The following is a 26,059-nucleotide window of genomic DNA, read 5'->3' as shown; positions in this document are numbered from 1 at the left end:
TTACAATTTACATCTATTCACTAGAAAGACTGGTAGGGGTAGGTCTCTTGCAAGGGAAGATAAAATGTGGATTTCCATGTCAGAGCCAGGGTTCTAGGTATTTTTGAAAATCAAATAATAGCACAAGAGATTTTCCAGTCTTCAAATCTATGGTTGGTCCCAGGTTTTGCCTGGCATGCATGGATGTTGACACAGTGAACGTCCTTCTGAGAGCAGACCTGGATCCAGCAGTTCCAGAGGGCCTCCAGCATGCTGCCCATCCAGCAGCCCTCCCTTGGGGCTGGCTTTGTCACCTCTGCGATGCACAGTATCTAACATTTTCTGGTCTGAAACATGAGATTTAAAATCAACTGCTGAATCTGCTGCAGGTCTCCATGGTTACACTACAGTCAGTTGCTGCTTTGTACACAGGAATAGATGGGATTTTTAAAAACTGAGGCTGCTTTTGCAGAATGACAATCTAAGTGGTGACTTTCTGCCCAATACACTGAGAACATATAAACCAATTTTCATAAGAGAGGGTAAAAGTAAATGTAATGCCCATTCTTCCAACACAGACTGACAAACTGTTCAGATAAAAATGTTGAGAGGGCAGGAGTTATGATAGGAGAGACCAGCTTAAAGGTTTTGAGAATGAAACCTCATAAGGGCCTAATAACAGCCATTTGTGCAGACTGTTTTTCTTCCCTAAGTCCTTTCTTTGCAGTCTAGACCTTTGTTTACTTAAATCCTGATAAAATTGCTGATTCACTTTAATTGTTCTCCATTAGTCTAAAGATATAAATTCAATATTAATGTTAATTAAGTGCAGCTCCTGCACTACAGGTGCATACATCACTGAAAAGAGTAAAGAGTAAAGGTATTTAGGAGCATGTGTTCACCTCATTTTACATTAACTAAAGATGAAGAAAATCACAAGTAGATTTCCCTAATATTATTCATCTCTGTAAAAATATCACTGGCTTTTATCTCAACAGCTACAAGAGACCAGGATGTCAGCTTTACATTTTGAAACACCATCACCAAAATGCCCTCTAGCAACACTGACTTAGTGGAGACAATGCCACCTACTGAAATATTCACATCCCTTGCTTCAGGACACTTTCCTTCATCACTAATTGTCAAAGCAGAATTGACAGTGTTACCTAGAGAGCTGCTAAGTTTAAACTGCATCACTACTGTTCTCAAAAGAGATGAGGGACCTCTTCTTCTCATCTCTGCTTATGATGGTAGCAGGAGAAGAACACAAGCTATTTCCAGGCACACATTTTAAAAAAAAGCCAGCATAATGTAAGCCCTCACCTTCATTTTATTTTCTCTTGAGATTTTTTTCTCCATCACAACCGGAGCAAAAGATGCTTTCATTCCTCTTCTGCAGCTTTTTTTCCTACCTTAGAAAAGACCAGATGGACACACAATCTGCAAATGAACAAAATCATTATTATTTGCTCCAGAATATAAATAACTAAGATTTCCTCTCTAGGACTAACATTGGTAAAAGGTAGTGGGTCTTATAGGAAAAAAGACCACTTAACTAACATATCCTGAACCTACATAGCAGAAACTTCCTCCTAAGATCTGATTATCTGATTTTTCAAAATGTATTCTACACTGTCAAAAGAGCTTGTTTCAAAAGTCTTAACCATTAAAATAGGATGAGAGCTATCTTATATAACAGTATTTAAAAGACACTGACTGCATAAAAGCAGCTCAGGGAACTGTGCAAAGTTTTAGCTATGTCAGGGTTTTTGCTCTATTTAAAATAAGCCATTCTACAAAACACAGCATAAATAATCAGCAGAATAATCCTCCAATTCTTCATCATGGGAGGAGTTCCCAGAAAGTTTTCCTAACAATTCATGTGCTTTTCTCTCTAACTGATCAAAACTTTCCACCAAAACAGAAAATGAATGTTGTTTAGCCCAACAAAAACAGACATCTAAAAAAACCTAAAATAATGGTAGGCATTTCAAAACATTCATAAATGGCAATAAAATGAGATTTTGCTTTTCTTTTCTTTTGGAAGTCGGTCCTTTGGAGCAAAAACAATAGCATAGGAATGTTGCATTCCTGTACGATCTGACAGTTTGATGTAAAACGTTAGCTCATATCTACCTTAGAAAGAATAATTAGTTCTAAAAAATAGTTCAGACATAAGAACTAATGTCAGGATGAGGTTTAGGGCTATTCGGAATATTATTTCTTCTCGGTGCTCCATCTTATAAATTATGCATGATAGATGGTGATGTGTTCTCTGCCTGCCTGTGACTCATGCGGTCAGTACTGCAAAGGTACAGAGGAATCAGAAGTGAATCCTTTCTCTGCTAAGCAAGAACATCAAAGGCCATCCACAACAGTTATTCTGTGGTTTGAAGTTAATTTCAGCCGCATTTTTATTTTTCTTTTTAAATAGTTAAATTAAATATTAAAGCAACACACAAAAATTCTTCCCATTTTCCTTAATTTTGTGTGCTCTTTGGTCAAATGAATAAACTGAAATGCAAATGCCATGTCTGAAATTTCTAGTATTCACAAACTTGCCAACACTGAGTATTTTCTGAATGAGCATTTTTCCTTCTCCTCATGCTTTTAAATGAGCTCTTTATTGCCAGCCATTGGGATTGGATATGTGCAAATGCAGATGGCCACTGTGATCTGACAGAAATTCTAAATATTCTTTTTTTTTTCTACATAAAGGGTTTATAGTGAAACAATTTATCCCAACAGAAGTCACTTATTTTACACAAGCAATGAGAAGAATCAAACCAAAAATACCATACCCAGATTTGTTTCTAATGGGTAAGAGCATGATATAAGTGGCATGTGCATGCATATAAATATATAATGTATAGGTTCAGCTCAAAGATTAGAATTGTTTTCAGAGCTGCATTTGTCCACTTTATGGTTCAAATCCCATTTTACCAGTCAGGGTTATTTCTCTGTTCATTGGCTTTTGCTTGCTTCTCTTATGCAGTGCTATATAAATGGAGCTTCTGTAAAATGAAGCAGTGTTTTGTTGCTGGTGGCATTGATAAATAAAGAACAAGATACTATAAATATTTTATGGAGTTCCTAAAGGCTACATTCACTTTCAGATCCTTCTGCATCAGAAGCAGGTTCACTGGGAGCACGTTAGTTCATTTGAGGCTTGGCCTGTTCACTTTGTTTCATTATATTCACATAAAATGGCAGTAGCTGATCATTTTTTTCACAGTGCTGTTACAAGAAACCCTACACAACTGCAGTCCTGATTATAGCAGAGCAAGGTGATGCCATCACACTCACAAACAACGGCAAAGAATGTTCTCAGTGACAGCTGGAGTGCTTGTTCAAGGCTAGGTTGCTATGTTGTATTATGTTGTGTCTGTTATTTCATGTTATGTTGCTGAATAAAGTACAGCCATGCAAACAGCAGGTGGTTCCGTGTAGGGATTTCAGTGCATAAAGCTTCCTGTGACAGAGATCCCCAGCTACATGGATATGCCACTGGCTTGTGCATGCTCACATTGGCCACAGCAGAATGAACTTTGTGAGCTTTACCCAGCCTGACACTGTCTGTAGTGCTCAGCATTCACATGAGTCACATAGCCTGCCACCAAATGGTGATTTTATTTGGTATGTTGCTTTGCTACTCAGGTTGTTTTAAGTATCATTTGACTAAATTATGATTACAGTTATTGAAATGAAAACCATTAGGAAGATAATGAAGGACCTATCCAAATATCCACTGCTTGGCATTCCCATAGTTTTACTAGGAATGGTTTGACGTGCCTCTAAGGAACATAGTACTAGTTAGATTTTTTATTCAGCAAGAAATATAACACAACCCACTCATTTGTCCATATCTACAAAGGAATGATTGATCCAACTGTTACCAGTTAAAAGTGTTTTCATGAAGGAGGACCAAGATATTTTAGGGGTTTTGTTGTTGTTGAGGGTTTTTGTGTGGTTTTATAACTAAGTCAACATTATTTGCTTTCAGATTGTATAGTGTCACTTCTGGCCAGAAATAACTTACTCTACTAAAATCACAAATTTTAGTAACATTTTGGTTTAATTAGTATAATTTTCAGCCCTTCAGGTACTTTTGAAGATTTTCAGAGAGGAACATTGCAGAGAGTGCAGACAGAAAACTAGATTTATACTATTTTCAAACTTCAGTGATTTATTTTGTAACACTGTTTTGCTAAGGAGATTTCACTCCCTCTTTTAAAGGGTCTGTAAACTGAAATAGGTAACTGATTGTCTCCAGTTTCTAAGCAAAACTTCTGCTTTGGAAATGTTAGTACATATTGACACTTTTCTCATACAGTCCTGCTGAACATGATGCAAAATTTCTAAGAGGCTTTCATTAAATGAATCAGCTAAATGCTTTCATACTTGAAGGTGTAATTAGATGTAACTTTCCTTTCTGACATTACAAAAAAGAAAAAGAAAAAAGCAGATGAAATATGTCCTAGTTGACTGCTTACTGTCAGGTTTTTCAGCTCTACATTTTTAAAAGTTACAGGATTCAAAGTCTTAATGCCACCTTAAAAAGAAGTTATCTATGACAATCAGTCAGTCCATTTGGTGAGTTTTACTTCTAGGTTCTGAAGCTTGGTGAAAGGACTAGGATAAAGAGCATGAGTAACAAAAGCAAGAACATGCAGTAAGGAGGACAAAACAGAAGAAGGTCCAGAGGCACAGCCCATGGTGCAATCCTACGAGGGGTGAAAACATCAAACAGCAGCTCTCTGTACCCCCTACAATTGCACTGTGTATCCCACTCCTTCATAATTAGTCAGAGCTCCTTCACACATCCAACCACTATCAGAGCAATCAAGGTTTGAATTTCTTTTCTACATCACCAAGGAACAAAATAGATAGCAATTTAATCTCATTAATGCTGAGAGAAAAAGTATGAATCTGGCTGCCTTCAAGCAGCTCATCCAAGAACTGCTGCTGCACCAAGGGTAAACATATCACTCATCCAAAACACCCATCCCAATTACAACCTCTTGAACCTATATCTGCTGCTCTCTCCAGCCTATTGTGCTTGCATTGGTCCCAGTCCTGCATGTACCATATAGTAAACAAATTCTATAAAACATGAAAATTTAATCTGTTTATTTATTTAGAAAATAAAACCCCAGTTATCCCAAAACCTCTCTTGCAACCCTCCAAGTTACAAGAAGGTGTTGTGCATTATGCTGCAGAGGATATATTTGGAACAAGAATTAAAATCCATAAAAATCAAAAGGATAACAATGTTGGTCAACAGCAATCAACTTCCATTATATACAGATTCACTAATATTAAAATATTAGTGAATATACAGATTCACTAATATTAAAAAGAAATTAAGATAAGAATACCTGTTGTCTGAAAAGCATCTTTGATAAACTGCCAACAATATTTTAAGGGGTCATAGGTTTTTAAGTTTGGGGTTTTTACCTGTTTCATGCAGCAGTTGAGGCTCACCATCTGTTGTGAGCTGAGATTTCAGAAAACAGCCAAACTGGTCAAAATCATGATGTTTTGCCAAGACACTAAGTAGAAAATGCTTTGGGAATACTAAAATAACCGTGGACATCATATATCACAACTATGAAAAGAAAGCAAGGAGTTGAAAACAGAAAAAGGAATTAACACATACAAATTCAAAGGAATTAATGCATACAAATTTTTGATTGTATTGTCATTATTTCTTAAAGAGAACTGCTGAGTAATTAAATACTGTTGTTTATCTTCCATACCAACTAAATTTTCCATGTAATACTTCCTGTTCTGTTGGGCCACCTTAGAGAATGACTAGATATTTGTTTCTTCAGTTTCAACAGTTGCAGCACAAGCCTCTCTAAGCCTTTATCTGTGTTAATTATCTTTTTTTTTTTCCTCAAAAAGACATTTCAAGCTAACCCTATTACAAAACAGTGCTTTAGAAAGCTATTAAAAGCAAAGTTTAAAGAATCATCTGATGCCATGCCTCTTTTCTTTAACAGGGATATTTCTTTCTGATCACAGAAATGTCCCAATTCACAGTCATCTGGAGACCCTACTTGACTGATTTTTTGATATTCTCAAGTGTTCAATATCTCCTTGACTTCAATGTTAATTCTCTGGCTTTTTTCTGATTCCTGCTGAGATGCAAGTGATTACATATTCAATTAAATCTCAGTGGCTGAAGATCTAATATTTTATTAAATGGAAAAGTATAGCTACATAAACCATACATACACAGATATACGCATGACAAATACACCACACTCGGCTTTTTCATAAGAAAGCAAGCAGAACATTTAACAGACAAATATTTTTAGTCTCCCAAATGTACATTTTTGTCATGTTGTGACGTGCTTACATGTGTCAACATGCTTAAGCTATTATTAATATACATTGTCTGCTTAGCTTACTCTTTTTTTAAAAGAAACCTAAATGCTCTTTTTAAGTTTAATTCTAACAAGCCTATTGCACGACCCTCAGGAAAGGACAGGTTTACTACTCAAAATACCCAGATACAACAAAACATAAACAATTTTCTAACTGCAAACATGATCTGTATGCTAACAATATAAACAATTCTTTTGCCCATGGGACTTTGAACTGCCCTTCAGATATGTAATATTTTGATCCATCAAGGTTTCTGTTTTAAAATCTGAAATATACTCTAAGTGAAGTATGTTGAAAATTGCACATAATTTTAATATTTGTCACTTACAGTAGCTATCAATACATGATTCGTTGTGGATATTTTGCACTTGAATGCATCACTGAGTTGCCTTCCTACTAAAGCAGGTTTTATTTCAGAAAAACAATACTTGAAGAAAGTATTTACAAAGGTATACACTCAGATTCTACAACAGAGAAGACTAAACCCTTACATGAGTACAGAAGGTATGCATGAGTCCTACAATGTAAAAGAGAAAAAATAATCTCCTTTTGAAATATAGCAGATGTTAAATTAGATGTTAAATACAGAAAGCATTTTTGTTGCTCAGAATTATGAGCTTTGTCTTGGGGTTGGTGCTCTTCAATATTTTCATCGATGACACAGACAGTGAGACCAGGGCACTCTCAGTGAGTTTGCAGATGACACAAAGCTGAGCAGTGCAGGTGACAAAACAGGATGTTTTTAGGGTGTTTTACAGAGGAACTTGGACAGCCTTGAGAAGAGGCTCACAAGAACCTCACAAAGTTTAACAAGTACAAGTGAAACATCCTGCTTCTGGGTCAGGCAATCCCAGACACGAGCCCAGAACAAGACACCCTTGAGAGCAGCCCTGCAGAGAGGGCTTGGGGGTTCTCGTGGGTGAAGCATGGCCGTGTCCCACCAGTGTGCACTCCCAGCCCAGAGGCATCCTGGGCCGCTCCAGGAGTGGGCTGACCAGCAGGGTGAGGAGGATGATTCTCCCTCCCTGCTCTGCTTTGGGGGGACCCCACCCAGAGTGCTTCATCCAGCTCAGAACGAGAAAGATGCCGACCCATTAGAGCAGATGTGGAGTAAGCCACAATGATGATAAGAGGGTTGGAGCACCTCTCCTACAAAGAGAGGCTGAGAGAGCTGGGGTTGTTCAGCCTGAAGAAGAGAAGGCATTGAGGAGTCCTCCTTCCAGCCTTTAAGTATTTTAAGACGACATAAAGAAAGATCAGACAAATTTCATTCTCATCAACTTCAATCCCCCCTACTACCACAAAGGACTTTATAAAAATGAGGGAGAGGGACATTTTATATGAGCAGACAGTCTCAGCACAAGAGGTAATGGTTTCAGAACTGAAATGGGACAGGTTTAGCTTAGATCTTAGGAAGAAATTCTTTACTGTGAGGGGAATGAGGCACTGGACCAGGTTAACCGGAGTTGAAGTTGCCCCATCCCTGAAATTATTCAAGGTCAGGCTGAATGGAGTTTTGTCAACCTGGTCTGGGTAAAAGATGCTTCTGTCCAGGGCCAGGGTGCTGGAACTAGATGTTCTTTAAGTTCATTTCAACCCTAAGCATTCTATGGAATCATTCTATGAATTAGGACAAAATTGTTTTGAGAAAAATACTCCTAGTAAAAGAGAAACATTTATTTTTATAAGACATGAATCAGGTATGAAGAGAGATCTGGTTTGTTCCTACAAAACAAAGAAGTATCACATACTGTGACAGATTCATTATCCTCCAGGGAAGAAGAGTTTGCAATCCACCCAGCACAAACCCCTACCCAGTGGAGAGCAGTTTTCACAGTGGGAAGGTCTATTTATGTCCACACACACACCTCCTGCTGCCCTTTTAACCACGTATGGTTTTGACACGTGGGGGAATATTTTAGCTGTACTCTACCAGATTGATGTCTTTCTGAGAGCCTAATAAACAAAGACAGATCACTCCATGACTTCCATAGTGTCCAACACGACATTTTAATGGTTCTGATCCTAAATCTTTTTGGTTTATCAATATTATTTCTCTAGTGCATTACATATTGTCATTCTGAATAATTATTTTTGTGTTCTTACTCAGCAGTATATGACTTGGTCCAATATGCAGATTTCTTGAACTTTAGCAAGCACTGTAAACCTGATGTTTGAAGATGCATTTATGTTCAGGATCATGGAAATCAAAAAAAAACCTCACTTCTTTCCCTTTTTAGTTTTGTTTTTAAGAAACTAAACTGTATAGCTGAATATTATTGCTCTTTTTTTACACCTGGATAAAACAATGTAAATTGGACTGTAATTTAATGTTTTTTTTATTCAATTGTCACAGACATCTTTTACGAAAAATCTTTTCCTTAGGATTTTTCCTCCTGAGAAGCTGAGAGGCCTAAGGAAAAAAATGTAAACATTGATTACCTGCTGCTGTGGAATGCAACAGGTAAATCTTTGATTGGCCCATGTTAGATGCTTGTAATTAATGGCCAATCACAGCCCAGCTGGTTCAGAGAGCCAAGCCACAAACCTTTGTTATCATTCCTTCTTATTCTGTTCTTAGCTAGCCTTCTGAGGAAATCCTTTCTTCTATTCTTTTATTACAGCTTTAATGTAATATATATTATAAAATAATAAATCAAGCTTTCTGAAACATGGAGTCAGATCCTTGTCCATTCCCTTAACATGAGACCCCTGTGCACACCATCACATTCAATATTTATTGCATAAATATATTTCAACATTTATGTAGCCACTTTCTACATAGTTATTATTTAATTAAAAACATTTTCTTATAGTTTCTGCTTAATTTCCAGCATTTTATGAGTCTTTTGAACATAAGAAACTCTCTGATCAGGTCATCACATGGCTACAGGTGTGACATGGTAAACCCTGAACTGCCATTCTGGAAGGAGGACCAGCATGCTATATTTAATGTTTGTTTCAAAGTAAACACTTTTCAAGCTACAAGCTAATAAAATGCTGCTTTAGGTCAGTATTAATTCCTGTATTTACTCACTGTAGATACAGTGATCTCCAGGCCTTTGATAGCCACAAGTATTTGCCAGTATTAACAAAGAGAAAAAGAATTGTTGAGGACAGAGTTTATATGACTCTTGGGGAATTAAATCCTCAAGTCCTGTTGGCAGAAGAAGGTAGTGAGAACTGTTTATCTTCCTTTCAGATGCACGACAGACCTTTGTGACACCAGCAGCAAGGTCTCTCCCCGACAAGGCAGTCAGGTGAGGGGGTGAGCAGGAGGGGACTGCAGGAACCTCTGCAGTAACTCGAGCAGCAAAACAAGCACAGACACAGAATCACTGCTGAGTGCTGTCCCTGGCCTTAACCTGTGCTCCTTGACCTGCTCTAAAACTGTACTGACTTCTGCATTCTCTAGTGTTGATCCTCTGCCCTGAGAATAACGAATATGAAGCTGCTTTAATAATATGCTCTTGTTTCCCTTCCTCTAAGCCGAGGAGAAAATATACCTGCACTGCAGTTTTTCCCTCTGTTTGCTAGACGTAGTTTTCTCATGTGTGCAGGTACTGTTAAAGGTAAGTACACCTATTACTGTGTTTCATGGGAGTATTATTTAAACAAAGGAATTTAACTTGTTACGTACAGAAAGAACAATAAATATCTGGGATACAGTCTAGCACCTTGTTTTCACAATCCCTTCCCTAACCCATCAGCAACAAAAGTAAAGCACAAGAAGTAAATGATTGTATCAGTCCAATTGTCTGTTTTTCTGCTGTTAGTTGTTATTACTGGGCTCTGCTGTTTCAGCTTCCTCACAAAAGTATGAGGGCAGAAGATAATCTCCTGAGCCATTTGTGCACAGCCTAAATGTCCTCAGCACAAACTTTCAATTCCAAAGGAATGACACTTGAATGTCTGAAAATTTAGGTCTTTTCCTTATGATCCTGTCATAAAAAACTGACAGAAGACATCACTAGAAATCACTGAAGCTGGAGAAGACACAACAAATACACTGTCACATCTGAAAGGTAGCATAACAGATCTGGAGAAAGTATTTTTATTGATAGATAGTGTCTGAGAAGGGACACAGATAAGTCAGTGCCTCAAGTAAGATTGAATTGATTAAAGTGACTCCTGCTTGAGAAAAGATGGTGAAAATACGAAATGCTTTAGAACTTTGCTTTGCCTCCAGAAATTAAGTCAATATGGAATACACCTGTATTTGCAATATTGCTTGAAAATAGTTTCTGGTTTTTAAGTTTTATATTTTATGGTGTCTTAGACTGGGAAACTACTTCCCAGCTGCAGATGAAGTTCTTAAAATTTAGCAGGCTAACAAAAAGGAAAGGATCAGTTCTAGCTACGCATGTGTACCTCTTGACACCTCCATAAAATTTGTTTGTTTTAGGCATTGCCTGCAGAGCCTACAGAAAAATTCTCCTGGAGTCTGCTCTCTAAAGCTGTGCTGTCTGGCTGGGTAGCAGCTAACAGAGCTTTTGTTCTATTCTGGGAACTGCAGAGCTCTCTCTGAAGGAGTAATTTTGCTTCCTTATTACATTCCCATTAGATGCCATATCAGGTTCCCACCATTCATTCATAGGTCTGACAATCCACTGGTTCTTGGGCAATTGTTTCATTTGCAAAAGATATTTGATGGCTCTGGCAGACAGGCATGAGAAAAGTGTTTATATCAGTGGGGAAGCAACACTACACAAAAGAGATCAGAGCAAAAGGTTCATACAATCTGCACTCAAAATAACCCCTAAAGAATTAAGCAAGTCAGAAGCTACTTTGAATGAAGGGGTTGGAAATTACAATTAGCTCTTTTTTAGATGCATATGCTGTACAAAGACAGGTGAGTTTAGTCCCAGCCTATATTCATATTAAAGCTAAAATTCTCCTCAGTGGGTTTAAAAGAACACTTTCAGTTATTGTATCTGACATTTAATGGGTAACTGCCTTGATTGTGCTGCTGAAAGACACTGAAAGGCAAAAGCACAAGTCAGAAGTAAACAAAAACTCCCTTTCAATTGGAGAGAGTTTTACTTACTCCTATGCAGAATAAGTTAGCCCTAAGCAACACCATGTTGAACACTCACACATGTGACAGAACAGCTCCAACACATTCATTTCAGTTTGCATATTTCAAGTATGTGTAGAGATGCATAACTATTAATAATGCATAATTATGGTATAATGAAGGGATGAAGTAATAAACCAGTGTCTCTTAGTCTCACACACACCCATGCCAGGTTATGGCTCTCCCTGTGTACCAAAAAATTGAATAGTGTTTTGAATTGAAACCCTCACATTTGGGGTTGATTTCCAAATACCACCTTATTTTAAAGTCCTACAGCTCTTCAATTCTCCTAACTGAAAACAGCCATTTTGATGCAAAACCGAAATTGAGTCCCTGTTTGCAACTGATAACTTCCCAGGTGATAATATCTGCCTGAACTCCTGTGCATCCTGCTGTGGCCTTCCACAGTTGTGAATAGCCGTGGTGCATTCAAAACCCAAGAGCGAGCAAGACAGGTTCCTTTCACATCCTTAGGCTTTCTAACAAACCCACAAGGGAACAGGGTTTCACAAGCTCCTTTTCTACACCCACATGGGACATAGCCTTCCACAAATGTCATCTAACTTCTAACTCCTGCCCAAGGTGCCTGTTCAGTTTAGGGCTCCCAAAAATGAACTTTCCATCTTAGCAGAAACACTGCAAATTGCCAACATAGAAAGTGCACAAACATTTCAGACATGAGCCTTTGGGATACTGAGGAACTACAGAAAAATACTTGAGGCCCACAGGAAAGAGGAATATAAATCTGCCCATGAAATAACATGAAATGTGTCTTGAAACAACTAATCTATAGGAGAAGCACAGTGCTGCTGGCTCATTGCACTTGGTAGTTCCCAGGTTCACTTTTTCTCTGTTGATTATGAGAGATCTGTCATTTCATCATTAATTTTTTAATAAATATCTGAAACAGTTATGATAATTCTAAAGAAAAACAAGAAGAAACCAAAACCACAAAATTAAATAATGGTCCTCTTTGTTTTAAAGAATAAATTAGCTATGATTTTTCTTTCATATGTACATCTTAATTGTAACTAACTCAACTCTTTCTCAGCCAATGGGTGAAAGATTGAGCATAAAAAGAGAGAGTTCTCCCAGACATATTCCATACAAATAGCAAATAACTAGATGTCTGCTCCTTATCTGAATTGTATGTGAATCTCTTCACAAAAGATGTTTGCAGATGAAGGACAACTTAGTTTTACTTGGAGATACTAATTCTAGTAAATATATACATACTTAGATTAATTTAAAAATAAATGAATAAGATTTTTGATCATTTTTAATAACTTTTGTTTATATTTTTAGAAAGAAACTCCATAACAGTAAATCTTACTGCCAATGATGTAATTATACTTAGCTAAATTATTGAATAATGTTATATCTTGATTTAAGAAACTACTTTTTCAGGTTTTCTAAGATGTTATGACCAAAAAACATGTCTTTAAGGTCAGACCAAAGGTCTGTCATCACATATATGCTTCCAAGGCATGTCAAATGCCATTTCTCTAGGGGCTAAGACAAGAAGGACATGATGAAAATTTCTGATAGCTTCCACAGGTAAGACATTAAGGGACTTTTAAAGATTGTACAGGTACATACATTTTTAATAGATTTTCTTCTAGGAATTTCAATAGCCACTTTTAATTTCTACATCCTGCTGCAAGAAGCTCCTCAACTTATTTATATGCTGTACCAAAAGTAAGCTCCTTTTGTTTGTCTTGCTCTACTTTCCTCTTAATTTAATTAAATGATGCTTCAAAAGAAAAACCCACCTGCACACTTTATTATGTGTTTAATCAATGATCTTCTCTTCTAAAGGTTCCAGGATATCATTTTATTGACTCAAACACGAGTGTGGTGCTGAAAACACTTCCTTTTTTTTTTTAAGATTACCCTGCTTTTCAGGATCCTGCTGATTAAGTGGGGAAGAGTTCAGACCTTCTCTTCCTCACAAAGCCAAGACCGGTTATAATGGTGCTGCTTATTCTGTGAAATTGAATCTTGTCGGCACAGAATTGAACTAAAATCACTTCTTCAAATGGCCTTTAACAACTGATCTGACAAAGAGAGCAGCATGGAACATGCTGTTGACAAATATCTTTCCAAAACATAATAGGATTGTTACAAACATTTGCAGTTACTGTGCCCTTGATGTGAATGTGCAAACATATAAATAGGGAAAGCTGCATGACAGGACATTGCTTTTCAAGATAGATTTCTAGAGTCCAGTCAAAGCTGCACTATGGAAATGGCAGAGAAAAACAGGAAACTAACTACTGCTATGTTTTGCTGTCAAAAACCACCAAAAAAACCTGAAAAACTGAGATAAATTTTAAAGAATCTGCATGAAATAAATGAAAATCATTAACTCACGGATAATATGAGCTTATGGAGTTACAGAGAAAAAAGGGGTATGTTTTTGTAATAATTTCAGTAAGAACATAATCTTGGGGTAACCTCTAGCAACTAGCCCATGACTACTAGAAAAATCAAGTAGGCCTTGTGCAACTTACCTTTTATTTTCAGAATAATCTTCCTCTTTGATGGTTTGGTTCAGAGAATTACTAAGTCAGCCACCTAGAACAAGCCAGCTCTGCCTATTCCTACAATTCTCCCTTCATTTTCCAATAAACTCTTTTGTCCTTTGGCCATTTTATGAACCAGGATAGTAGGAATTCACACAGCAGTCTCTGTCAGGGAGACTAATGGGTGGTAGCTAATTATGCAGCTAGTGGCTTCAGCTGGAAGTGTTCAATATTGGGCAAGGCATCCTGACTGTGGTGGAGTCTTATTTAAATCTCACACAGACTCTGGGAGGTTGTTTCATTCTTGTACTGCATAGAGGGAGAGGGGAAATCAAACATGGCAACACACTTCAGAAGATTAATGAATGCATCTGTTAGAATTTCAGCTCCAACACTGAGGTTAGCACTTTGTGCTCAGCAATATGTTTCATGATCCTGTCCCTGTACAAGCTGAATTTACATTTGGCAGAGAAGGACCAAAAAGCCTGTGTGATTTTTAATAGACTAATTAAGTAGGTTTGTAGGTAAGTAAGTGTGATTGGCTGTGGAACAGTGTGTTGTTTCTGTGCTCATCAGTTGGAAGGCATATACTGCAACTTACATGGACAAGTCAAAGGAAAATTTACAAAACAATTAAAAACACAAATTAAAGGGGGGGAGAAAATCATTGCTACAACCCTCCTTGCAAATATTGAATATTTTCATTAAATCATTAAATTTTTTCATAGGGATTCCACATTCTTTCATCTATAATTTTCAGTAAGTGTGCTTTACTTTTTAACAAAATTATATACATGCAAAATTACTACAGTAGACGGTCTGGAATGTTGAGAAACAGAGGGAAAAATCTTTACACTATAACACTACACTTGCAGCACTATAAACAGGAAAAGATGACTAATATAGAATCAGTACAAGAGGGGAATCAAACTTCTAGCCTTTTCATCCACTTTTTAAGGTATTTGAAAATGTCTTCTATTCTGATCACTATAGGTGTGTTTGTCAGGACAAAACAAGGTTAACATTTAGCAGGAGACAACAAAGGTGATTAAGGAACTGGAGCATCTCTCTTATGAAGAAAGGCTGAGGGAGCTGGGCCTGTTCAGTCTGGAGAAGAGAAAACTGAGATTGGACCTCATCAATGTCTGTGAGCATCTGCAGAGTGTCAGAGGCTCAGCCAGGCTCTTGTCAGGGGTGACAAGCAACAGGCCTGGGCAGAAACTGATGCACAGGAAATTCCACCTGACTATGGGGAAGAATTTCTCTGCTGTGAGGGTGACCAAGCACTGGAACATGGACACAATCCTGTGCCATGTGCTCTGGGGTGACCCTGCTTGAGCAGAGAGGTTGCACCAGATGACCTTCTGTTGTTCCCTTCCAACCTGACCCAATCTGGGATTCTTTGAAGAAACTGAAGTAGCTCACTGCACTCTGTTCTAGGCTCTATAAAATTACTGATAGCAAGTTGGAGAGCTCAGATTTGCAGCACCTGCCTGAGTTTATCTGATCCTTTAAAGGATCCATTTGTGAGACAATTAAGTAGCAAAAGAAGGCCTGAAATACAATTGCCCGTCCATTTTGGAGCTGGTGTATAAGAAGAAAAGACTGAGAGACAGACATGCAGATAAACTAAAGAAGATGGCAGACGTGTCAGTAAAATGTGAAATTAATCAGAACACTAGAATGTGACTACTAAAGCTATGGACTCCCCAGTATATAACCTTTTTTTTTCTTTTTCAAGATGTAGCATTTGGTAAATTGGTTGGCTTGAAATAGAATATTTTTTAAAAGCCATTCTTTTCATGCAAACTGTCACATTTTCTTTCCCTAATTTCTAATTTACTGTAAAATATTGTGGTTCAGCACTCTTTCATTTTTTTTCTTCATATGGACTACTAATTCTAACTTCCATTTAAAATAGTCTGGCCCACTCCTTTTCACTCTTTTGACTGAAAAAAAGTCTATCAGCACAAAATTCAGTCAGTATTTTAAGAAACTAATGTGATTTTAACTGTCACTAAAACTGACAAGACGTCCCTGTAGAAATCCAGACATTTTCAGTTGGTACAAAATAATAATTTACACTGTATTGTTTCTCCATGGGAGTTCCTCTTTATTTTAAAATCAATTTTCATTATTTTTCCTTCACTTTATAGATATTTTAACGCACCTTAAAGCCACTTTTACAGATCATAGGTTATGATCTGTAATTTTGCAAAGATTTCTTCCTATATCTGTCTATAGAGCAAATCTGAAACAGAACAAGCCCAATGTTAGGCAAAAATAATGCACAGTGAATCTATACACTGTGGGTGTATAGAAATTGTGGGTTTATTTTTTTATTGCATTACATTTAAAGGCTGAAAATAAATGCTATTTGCCACTAATTTTGTCTTCCTACAGACAGTTTAAATTTTGTTTGCTACTTTAAAAGTAACACCAAAGTTACTGTTCTCTTAAATATGCACAGCTCTTGTATGAGTCCAGAGTCATTAATGGGTGCCTGCCCATTAGGCAGCAATTTGTACAGAACATACAGAGTGGCCCAGGTAAACTAACCACTCATGGGCCAGAAACAAATATGCTCCCTAACCTAAGAAGTTATTCTCCCCAGCATTTGTGCAACTAACCTATTTACTCAATTTACTTAAACGATGAGTACCATTCTGCCACGAGTAACAAACACACACTGTTCTACAGCAGTTTTGTCTTCTTATTGCAAGTATCTGATGATTAGGGAAAAAATATAATGACCACAAAATTACGAAGTAACTCAAGGACATTTTTAATTTTATGAATAATAACTTATGTAAATTGGTTAAATGAGAGACTGTCAAGGTTTTTCCACTTCTCTGTTTATGTGGCAGATGGTTCAGATTTACTATTAGCATATTAGTGGGAAGCTAGAAAGAAAGTAAATTTAAATAGCTGTTAATCCTCAGAAGGAAGTAATAACAACTTTCAAGAGGGAGATTGTTGAAAACATATACTGAACTAAAAATTTAAAATGCAAAGATTGATGGTATTTTCATCTATATTGAGGATGATTTTTATCCACTTCCAAACACATCTGAGGGATCTTTAAAGTACCAGGTAAAATAGCATTTCTGTAGGTGAAACCAGACTTATCTTTCTCCTTAAAGCTACCTATCCTCAGTCTAACACAAGCATTATTTTTTTAGTTCACTGATTAAATTGAAAAAAACAAGAAAAACAGCTACTAAAAATAATTTATTTGAAAATACTTTAATTTTTTTTAAAACCAACACTGATATCTACCTGTGCTTCATATATATTTATTCTGTGAGCTTGTCTATTTTTGGTAGTACAAGGACACTGACACACATGCACGCCACTCAAACTCACAACCAGTCTTTAGGCAAAAACCAAATTGTTGGCATTTTATTACATCAAAAGTTGTTGTGATTTGAGTATATGGGCAGCTTTATATTCCCCAAATTCCCTCCTGTTCATTACCAGTCTTTCTTTGGCGATTTTCCATAGATCATAAACTTGATCTGATATCAGGCTATTGATTCTTAAATTTTGTCCTAGAACTCTTCACCTGTGACTAATTTTACAAACACTGAAGTCCTTTGGGCATTTTAAAGCAAAATATAATGCTTGTCTAGACATTAACCAGAATTTGCTAATAACTGCTTCAGTTCTAACTAAAAATAAACAATCTGTGCTTTTTTATTAAAGAATGTAAAGAATGCCACTGAAGGAAATGGGCTAAGATTCAAAACATGTGGCATAACTACTTTGTATGCTAAAAATCAGTTAGATTTCCCCCCCACCCCCCCCTCACTAATTTTTTTCCATCTGTGGAATTCAGTACTTTGTTGAGAAAGCATTAATCTGCCATGGCTAGGCTACTCTAAGAGATTCTGGGCAGGATATTACTATTACAGTATATTCATCCATACTATCACTGCCAGAAATGCTTACTTACTGTTCACATAAATAATCTCTTAAACACATTACCAATTCCCTTTGAGAAATATGTTGAGACAGTGAAAATTATAATGCAGATTACATGGAATCATGTTCACCAGTAAATAGAACATGAACAGCACCAGCTTTGTAGAGATACCAGAAAATGTTCTCTGAGACTGCCAGGCACCAAGAGACTTTTAGAATATAAAGTAATGATTTTATCCTTACAGTTCATGCAAGGAAATGCTAAGCTAGCAAGACTGAGTAGTACCAGTATGCAAAAATAACAATGTAATACTGCCAGTCGTTAATACAAAGGCCATGTAAGATCCAGTAGTAACACTATTTTCCTTTCGGCCTTTGAAATATTTCGAGTAATCCAGTCTAGTTTTTAAACTTTGTGTTTAAAAACTGGCAGTTCTGCTACAGTTGATGAGAATAATAGAGGCCATAAGACTGAAATTCAATGACCTAACTAATCACTTGGCATTAGTCAGTCATGCTGATACCTGAAGTTACTGGAAAAAAATAATTTTTTAAAAAGTTCAATAAAACTTTGCAGTCCAAAAGAACAAGAAACTTTAGGAAGTCTAACAGTCCATCTGAAAAAAAAAAAATTTAATGAAAAGAATCTTAAAAGTAAAAATATGCATTTATGCAACAGCTTCATTTTCTATGTCATAACTTATCTTTAAGCAGGTTTCCATCAAATCTCTAACGTGATCTTAAACTGTGTAGATGGTTTCTTGGTGTTTTCATTACTTTACAGAAATATTAAACAAAATGAACTAATGAAGTTAGAACAGTAAATTCTAACCTGATTTTATTGTATCTTAAGACAAAAAATATAGTGAAGGGTATTGTCAAATGCCAACTGATTACTTTCAAAAAGTAGTCAAAATCTTACATGCAGGCTTTCAGCATGAAAAGATATAAGCAGTGACAAAACACAGACTATCCATCACTATTATGGATCCCAATAATGGAGAGATTAATATATGCATGAATCATTCTTAGAGAAGTGTTAGTCGTGTTTAGGAAATTTAATTGATTTTTATCCCTGCCTTGCATGAGAGTAGGTAAGAGCTTCTGACAGCCAGTGCAGGATTCCATATTTTTGTAGGACATACTATTGAAGTAGTAAATGGCCACAGCAAAAGCAATTTCATCTTGCCCTTGAGTATTAATAGCTCTTGCTAATTTCCAAAGTAATTTTTCACATCTTATTTCTGGGCTAAAAAAAGGGGAGGGGGGGGGGGCGAGTTCTCTGAATAAGGAGTGTTCCATTAGTGAAGAGTATCCTTTATGAGCCCAAAAAGAGCATCAACAACTGAAATATTTTCCTGAGCATTTGGGAGTCACAGGAATTTTGTTTCAAGTGCTGCCTAGTTTACTAGAACTATTAAACAAGTTCTCCTTTATGCTTCAACTATCCTTGAAAAGAAAATGAAACCTGCATAAAATAACATACAATAAAATGAAGATCTTTATAAAATGTTGGTGTATTTGTTATGTTTCTACTATACATGTCCAGTCAGTACAAGCAGAGATTATGGTGAAAGTTAATATTTGTCCTCATTTTTAGCTTGTTTAATTTAGTTTGTAATACTTTTGCTCTTTGTGGGGCTTCTACATGACTGATCAGAAAGTTTATGTTCCAAGTAAGGTGGTTTAACCTCTTGAAGGCTCAAGTTTGTTCTACTCCTTCAGCCCCTCTTTGTCCTTCACAGCCTTCTCCAATTATCAAAGTTTTGATCATATTGATTAAAAATTGCATGTATTCTCTGTGCTTCAAGTGGGCAGTGAATTACCTGAGATCACAATACAATTTCTCCAGTGGGTGGCCAGTGTCTCAGAGGTGATTGTTGGAGCAGGGGTGACTGGATCTACCACCATACAAACAAATCCACAGGAGGAGCCTTGCTGAAACCTGGGAAATGTCTGCTGAGGGAAATCTTGAAAGTGGGAATCATTGAAAATGTTGGATAAAACCAATGAGCTGGAACTCAAGGTTAGGGATGAGTTTAAGGTTTGGCCAAGCTTTAGGAGAAAGGTTAGAGTTGCGGTTGAAGTGGGGCCAGAAAGTGGAGGCCGAAGGGCTGTGAGCTGTGCCATCTTTTCTCAGGAGAGTGCTTAGTTTTAGGGCTGTTTCAGAAAGACACAAGAGCTAGGGCCCCACTGGGCAGGGGCTTCCAAATTAAGAGGTGGCCTGGACAGAGTTTTCCTCCCTGACAACCTTGTCACCTGGACCAGAGCTGAGACCATTGACTAACACTTAGCCAAGGCTCTAGCTTTAGAATTAGGGATAAATTTAGAATAGAGCCAAAGCCTAGATCTGGTGCAGAAATGGAATTGGATAGAAATGGCCAAGGGAAGAAGTGCAAAATATTGTCTGCCTTGAGAACTTTTTCATGTGGATGGGCAACACTCAGGTTATAGCTCTGCTGAAGGGTCAGGATTTGGGTGAGGATCAGGGCTGAGAGAAGCAAAGCCTGGAATTTAAACTCTTTCAGCAGAGTTTGAAGGGCACTGCCAAAAGGAAGAGCTGTTTTTAAAAAAGATATTTCCCCTGGGAAGAATTTCCTGCTTGTTGGTGGGCCACATATAGTACTCACTTGACACTCATAGTTAGCTTCAGCGTTAGGAGCTTAGAGACAGACAAAGCCTTGGAAAGATGCTGGAAAGAAAATTAAAACCACAAAAAATGAAGTGATGGAGTGGTGGACTGGAAGTTGTACTCTGAAAGACATTTTCTAGTAATACTAAACATTTAAAGGAAAAATAATTTCAGCTACTTTTTCTCATTGTGCTTCCTCTCTATGCTTGTTCTAGGAAATGAGCTTGTTGTCAGGAATGCTTCCAGATCAATTGAGCTGAAACATATTTGCATGCAAAACTTCATTCTGCTAGTTGTGTTCATCTGGCTTAGCATAAAATATACTAAAAGCAAAACGGCATGCATTTGGAACACACAAAAAAAAAAGCATAAGTAACAAAGACATATTGAACTAGGCATCATTTGTAGGAGTTATGGGCAAATAGTTTCACAAAGCTTAGAAAAATTGCCAGCTTAGAAAAATTGACAAATGGGAAAACAGAAAAAAGACACCTCACCAAATGCATGACACAATGAATTATTTTCACAGTTATTTCAGTGGCTGGTGCAAGTGGGAAATAAAAAAATGCAGTGCTCACAAAACAAGGCAGAACTAAATCAACAGCTAACCACAAATGCTCTGTGGCACCTGAGCAGCTACAAGAACTTATGCACATTCAACAATTTTGCAATGCAAACTGCTGCTGAAGGAATTAATGCATTTATAGTGAGCTGTATTTTGATGAAAACACTCTCCTTGCTTTCAGAAGGAGACAACATTGAATGGGTGATCTGTTTTAGGCAAGTTAGGCATTAAAACCATTAGAGCAATGAAGTTGAAGGCAGTTTGCATGATATGAACCAGCTGCTAACCCAGTCTCCCAGGTTCTGGCTCCTTATATAGAGAGTGTTTGGAAAGACAAACACTTATGGTAGGTATAATTTATGATTTATGGTAGACACTTGGCAGTGGACACATTGCAAATGTATGGACTGGCAGTTCTCTCCATGTGCAAATGGTCATGCTGGGAAATAGCTGCTCTGACCTGCCTTTAATAGTTTTCCTAGGTGGTATATTATGATTTTCAGAGCAGTGTTCATCCTACATTCTGTATTTATGTCCAGGGATTTGGTGAAGACCTGAAGAACATCAGCATATGAATAAAGGCAATCCAACAGTCATTCTGTGGGCTCTTCTGCAGCAAGAAATAATTTTCCTAATATGAACCAAGTGACTTTTTGAACAACAAAGCAGGTAAACTATTTCTACTGAAAAAACCCACAGTATATATGCCATTTCTGCTTCTCCATCAGTCTTAGCTTTGCTGTTTTCATTCCATCAGACAAGATATCTGTTTGTATAAATTTCTCACTAGTAAAAGACTACAACAGACCTACAATCTTGCTCCTGAATTTTCAGTTACAGTTGTTGCTAAAAAATGCCATTTAGTTTGTGAAAAGGTTCTGGAATTTTGTCTTTAAAAAGTTACAACAAAAAACATGTTCTCCCCTAAAGAGAAGAACTTAAATCAGACTAGTTCTAATTCAATACAGACAGTCATCCAAAAACCTAGAAACAAAAAAAGTCACAAGTCTTTGTGTGGGAAAGTTTCAGATAGCTGTTTCTGCTTTGTGAGCTGCAAACACTTCTGAGTCTTGCTGCAGATCAAGCATATGAATAATTTAAGATTAAAACACAACAGGCTCCCTGAACTACACCCAGACATCAACAGTTACTCTGAGCCATGCTGACAACACCCACAGCTTGATGCTCTATTTAGTCAGCATGACTACCCGGTCACCTGTGTAGGTGGTGGCTGAGTGATTCAGACAAGGCATCATCTAGGACTGCCAAAAACTGACTTTTCATTGTTGATACCCAGACATGAACTCAGAACCAAGATATTTCAAGGACAGCTCCCTAAAAAACAGACTTTATAGTAGCAGAAAAAAAAAAGCACCGCATGTAAAACTGTAAATGTGTAACACAAATAATGAAGACTAATGTGTCACAAATAAAGCATGAAAATGTATGTACGAAACAAATACATCTTTTGTTTGGACCTGATCACAAGTGATCACAAGATAATTCTACATTAGAAATCACTAACAGATGGACAGCTTGCTAGAGAGGAAGTCCAGACTTTGTTATCTTTTCCAGAAGAAAATAGTCAAGATTTCAAAATATCTGCAGATAGGAACCTCCAAATGTAGACCAGTTCAGAAAAGGAAAGGAGCCCCACCTCAGAGTATAGCTACTTTTTTATCACCTTTTTGGTTGTTATAAACCAAAATAAATTCAGAATGGGAAAACAGGTAGGCTTTGTGTTACTTGCAGTCAAGCTCACTTTCCCAGACACACCCCTTGGAAGTCTCAGTTATGTTTCCCTTCTTGTGTTTCTCACTTTTTTGTCATTTAGTTTTTCTGTTTACAAGTTGTTTCTATTTCCTTAGCCTAAATAAATTAAAGATAAAATCCAGGGAGTTATGGTTTTCTTATATTCTCGGAAGTCTGTATCACTTTCAGACCATTCTACTGAGTTTTACAATGTCTTAAGCATGGATGTCAAAGCCACGGTTACAAACCAATCCCTGCTGCACAGCCAATGAAGGAGCACCTACTGCTGCTGTGGGTATTTAACATCAGCACCTTCAGCAGACTCTCTTTTAGACAGTGAACACTATTTTACTGCACAGTGAGGAGCTTTGTGCTTGGCTCCTATAATAAATCACAACTAATTATGCTAATACATAGGGCATGAAATTAGCTGCTCATCTCATGCCTGTGACATCTATTAATCTGTATGTTGGCTGATTATTTGCATTCTGATGTTTATAAAGACAAGACAGCTTTTCACTACAGTAGTACTGAACAGCTGTTCCTTAATTCCCAAAGTCAAAGCTTCCAAACTCCTTTATGAAAAGAGATTTTTGGTGCCCCTCTGCAGCTCCTGTGGGATGTCTCAGCAGATATCCCAGCCCAGGCAAGAAGTTTAGTGGGTCATTGTTTAAACAGATCAAAATCTGACAGGATAGGTCTGTATGGACTGAGTAACTCTGCCTCAAGACTTAGTGAAAAACTCACTATCAGCTTAGAGCAAGCAACTCACTATTGCATGTCAACAAACCTACATTTCTCAGTGTTGCTCTTTCAATGAGTATATATTATATTTGTAGGACTCACATTCATAAGTGACAAAAATTACATAGCATGCACTGTCATCAAAAGCACTTGCACAATGGCACCACCTCTCCCAGGTATCTTGTTCACCACTTCTATCAGATTACATTCCCAGAATTCATACTATAAAACAATTAGACCAAACTAATAAGCAATTTTAGAGCTGGTAGCATGCCAGTTATTAATGTATCTAAAGTCTGCAGTAGTTATTGATGCTTTGAATGTCAAAAATTCCCATTTATATAATGTCCTGGAAAATATTCAAGCCCTCTGAAAGGACTGTAACAGTGATGGCTGTAAATCAGCCCTTCCCACGCCTCCTGCAGCTGTGCCCCTGATTCCTCACTGCTTCATGACAGCTGAAGTCTAAGAGAAGACAAGGGGCACAGGCAGAGGAGTCTCACCAGTCAGACACACTGCAGGATGAAGACAGGGGAAAAAGAGGACAAAAAAAGCCTCCTGATATGAGCCACTGCGAAAAAAAAAAAAAAAAAGTGAAACCCTTATCCAAACACTGTGTATAATCTACAGCACAACAAATGTCAAATGTGTTTTGAGATGGAGATACCATGATTAGTCTCACATATTTTGAGTCAGGAAATGAATCAAGGATTTACTTTTGCAAAGTATTTTAGACTTTTTGCAGAGTGAAACCTGCTGAGATCCTGGCTGCTCTGCCCATATCTCCAGTGTCTGAGGCACGTTTCAGGACAGCAGCAGCAGAATGTGGGCTGCAGGTGAGGCTGGGGAGAGGCCAGGGCCTGCCCTGCACTGGACGCAGCTGGTTCCAGACAGCTCCAGCTGGCTCCAAAGGGCCCATTGTTGTGCACAGCTCAACCAAGCTGCTGGCACCTCTGGGAGGAGGGAGGAGGTCCACGGCAGAGTGGATAATCTCTGCAGCCCATGGAGACACCACACTGGAGAAGAGGAAAAGCATGAGGAAGGAGGGGCAGAAAGGAACCTTTGTCCTCTTGGCAACCCTGACAGCCCTACCTGCCACCACATTGCTCTTCACAGAGAAAAGCAAGACACAATTCTTCGTAAGAATATGTCAGAGAAAGAGAAAACAATTCTTATCTCATTTACTGCTCCTGTGCTGTTCACAAGTGGAATGCATCATGAAAGGTTGTTAACCTGAAGGGAATTGATAACTGGATTCTGGTGTGTTTTGATGCACTGACCAATTGAATCCATGTGTGTGCGTCAGGAGTGTCAGATGACGGTCACGGGATGCTGCACAGTTGAGTGCTTGGCAGATACAGTTTAGATGTAATGTAATATAATATAGGATAATAAAGTAATTAATTAGCCCTCTGATATCAATGGAGTCCTCTTCATCATTCCTCTCCTCCATCAGGGGCAAAAATATCTATGATACCTACCCAGTCAGGTTGCTGCCTCACTGAAAGGAGTGTGACATATAGTGACAGCAATGGGCAAGGACAGGAGTCTGGAGCAAAGGAATGGGGTCTCACATGAGCTCTCATGCTCCTGATCTTTCTTCACTTCCTGTCCCACTCCCCAAGGAGGAGGGGAGTAAGGAGACAGGAGTAAGCTTGGTGGCCAGCTCAGCACCTCTGCTGACACTGCTGCCTCCAAAGCAGCCTCATCTGACCTAACGGCAAGCTGACATCAGATTCACTGCTCTGCTGTGTATTCCTGCCCCTTCCCTTGGGCTGGGGCTCTGTGTCACTGGGGACAGAGAGTTTCCAGCTGGCATCTGCCCTAGAGAACATCAGATGAGGGGGGCAGGAAGGAAGCAGTTTGACAAGTTTATGAAAATAACGATTCATGTTGAAGGGTCCCATCCTCTCCTCCTGATTTATTTCCCTTTTTCTAACCAAAATTTCAATTTACTTATTAGATATGTAATCAATATTTAAAATGAAATATTCATCAAATTTTATTAGCATAATCAAGGAATGGGTCTATTTTTAAAGGCTTCAAATACACGGAAAATGTCTTTTCTAGTATCTGTATTGCAAAGCTCCCATACCTTCTCAGTGATTTCTCATGGGCAGCTCCTCACAGCACTGACTCCTTCTTCACAGTACGGCCAACAAATTCCAGCCCTCATCACAGCACAACCAACAAACTCCACCTCTCCCCTCACCCAGCTACCCCACGCTTTTGTAGCACTCATCTCCTTATTGGACACAGCTGTGGCCTATTAAGGGCAGGCCTGTTCCTAAATCTCTGGTGATTGGTACAGCTGCAACTCCTCAGGTGTGAGATTTCCTTCTGCACTATTTTCTTACATTCTAACCCTCCACATATTTGTAGTAACATACAAAGGCTTAATTAAGAAGTGTGATTGAAATTGTAACATTTTCAAAGAATAAATGACATTTAAAATCTGAGGAGATATT

At 37.8% G+C, this 26,059-nt stretch overlaps 1 long non-coding RNA gene across 1 annotated transcript; it reads right to left on the bottom strand.

The window, feature by feature from the left end:
• Positions 1-25,789, bottom strand: LOC135446447 (uncharacterized). The gene is made up of 3 exons (XR_010439811.1): positions 25,687-25,789; positions 1,303-1,419; positions 1-326 (listed from the first exon to the last, which is right to left on the bottom strand). It is a non-coding gene; the product is annotated as an uncharacterized LOC135446447 (long non-coding RNA).
• Between the last annotated feature and the right edge of the window lie 270 nt (positions 25,790-26,059).

Source organism: Zonotrichia leucophrys, chromosome 4 (genome assembly GCF_028769735.1).
Source record: "Zonotrichia leucophrys gambelii isolate GWCS_2022_RI chromosome 4, RI_Zleu_2.0, whole genome shotgun sequence".
NCBI lineage: Eukaryota > Metazoa > Chordata > Aves > Passeriformes > Passerellidae > Zonotrichia > Zonotrichia leucophrys.
Note: the sequence above shows the minus strand (reverse complement) of the source record. Positions and strands in the feature narration are given on the sequence as shown.